Source organism: Egretta garzetta, unplaced genomic scaffold (assembly GCF_000687185.1).
Source record: "Egretta garzetta isolate BGI_Z169 unplaced genomic scaffold, ASM68718v1 scaffold251, whole genome shotgun sequence".
Taxonomy (NCBI): Eukaryota; Metazoa; Chordata; class Aves; order Pelecaniformes; family Ardeidae; genus Egretta; species Egretta garzetta.
This window is the reverse complement of record NW_009258952.1, coordinates 4,847,294-4,849,515: the sequence shown is the minus strand read 5'-3', so window position 1 is coordinate 4,849,515 and position 2,222 is coordinate 4,847,294.

Below are 2,222 nucleotides of genomic sequence, written 5' to 3'. Positions count from 1 at the left end.
CTCTCGGGGTGAGGGCCGCGGGGCGGTGTGCTGTGGGAGAGGGCCTGCCTGCGGCCGGGGGTGATGGGGGGCTCTCCTGGCGAGGGGAGACGCTGCGCCCTGCTTCCCGTGCCGCTCTGCCACAACTCCTCCCGTAACCTGGTCTTTCTGCAGTGGTGGGCTGGTGGCATACGTGTCCACGCTAGCGTGGGCGTATTTTACATGGGAGTGGTTTTGGATTCTACGTTTTCCTTCCCTGGACTGGAAACATCCCTTGTCCTTCGCACTGGATGATTTTGTGGTAACTGTGTAGGTGAAAATAAATGAGTACCGCTTAGCACAAGCAACCTGCCTGCAATCAATAAATTAAGGAACTTGCAGAAATACTTGTCATAAAGCAGTTATTCCAGCTATAGTATTTCAGACGGATCCTATAGATAAGCTTCCAAAATGTTTTTCCAAAGACAAACCTATAAAACTCATAATCCTAGTGGATACGTGAAACCAAGGATTTAATAGAGATACTGATTTTATAGCTCGTTAAATGTCCTCCACGTTGATCTCGCTGTACTTTCCAAAAACATTGGAGTACCTTTGTCCCTTCACACCCCCACTTTCTGATGATGCTAAAGAATCACCTTGGGTCACTTCAGCTCCATCGGTAGCACCTGATTTTTCCTTCAGAGACGGCCTAACTGATGCACACCCAATTAAATTATGAACAATTGTTCTCAGTCTGTATTTACCTTCGAAATCTGCTTCTTTAATTTTAAACCTAAAGAAGGGTTGTGCATCTCAAAGCCTGCCTACTTTCTTTAACCATGTTATTTAGTGTGATGCAAGATACTACTTCTACCTACAAGCTTTACCTTCCACTATGTTTTTACGCAACTTTGAAAGCAGCTAACTGAAGGAAAAGAAAAACTCAACATGGCATCAGCTTCCAACTTGTATCCAGTGTCAGCAGTGCTGCCGATGTTAAAGTGGGCATACAGCCTTCTGGGGTTTGCTCAAAGGGAAGAACAGAAGGCAGCAGGAGTATCCGTGCCCTGTGAGGTAGCTGCAGAAGGGAACGAGCCTCTTGGCTTTCCGGGAATTTGCTCATGACAGAATTGAGTATATGTCAGGTTTTGAGTAGGAAAGGAGACGAGCCTACCAAAAGTAAGGATGGAAAAAGTATTGTGATGTAAACCGAATCCTGTGCTTCTTATCCTCTAAATTCAACCTCAGTTCTCAGTCAGCAACTATGGGCTCCTGATGCTGTGCAAGCTGGCATTGCTCTACTGACTTAAGTAACACTTAAGTCAGAAGAGGCTTGCTGTGTGTGTTTTCCCTGGAAGTCAGTATTTATGTACTCTAGGATTTTGCAACACCGTTTAGTTTGCAGAGGATTTGTTGCGTTAAGTAGACATTTAGACCCAGTAGAGGTTTCTTTTTCCTGCAGTTCTTCAGAACTAACTTAGGCTGTTAGAGCATTAAGCGGAACGTTGCTATTTTTGTTTTACTAGATATTGTTGTTTTGCATGATCCAAGCATATGTTTATCCTAAAATACATTTCTTAATGCCATATGCCACAAAGATAGCAAGAACATCAAGTTGAAGCAATGGACATGTGTTCGGCTATAAACATGGACATATTGACAATCCGTGTTGATGTAATCACAGTGAGATAAAACTGATTTCAATCCATGTTATTCAGTTTCTTAACTCTGTTCCAGAAAGCCCTGTTCAAGGTCAGGAGATATGAAAAGGCATAAGCTTATGAATGCCAGCACACTTCATAGACTGCAAGCTGGTTTTGCATGGAAAGATCAGCTTTGTAGTCTTAAGCTAACTGCAATCAGTACAAATATGACTTCTACTCTGTAATAAAGAAAAACGATCTCTGGACAAAAAGCCACCTTAGCAAAATATCATAGCTTTTAACTCTCCTTATGTTCAAGGTCACACAGAGCTTAGCAATGATAAAAACAAGACACCTACCACATTTTGGACCAAATAATGTTTACTGGGATAACTTAATCTATGCTGCAATTCCCATTCCTGAGGATAGCAGCCATGAAAAGCAAGGGGCAGTTTGCCCTTCGCATAAACGATAAAGCACAAATGAATTACTACCCACCCTGACTTGGCTGGATATGTAAGAAACAAGCATTACTCTGCAGCTGAAACTTGTGACCAGAATCCCCCCATCCCTAAATTCACTTTGAGTAAATTTATTCTTACAGAAGTAGCAAAGGTA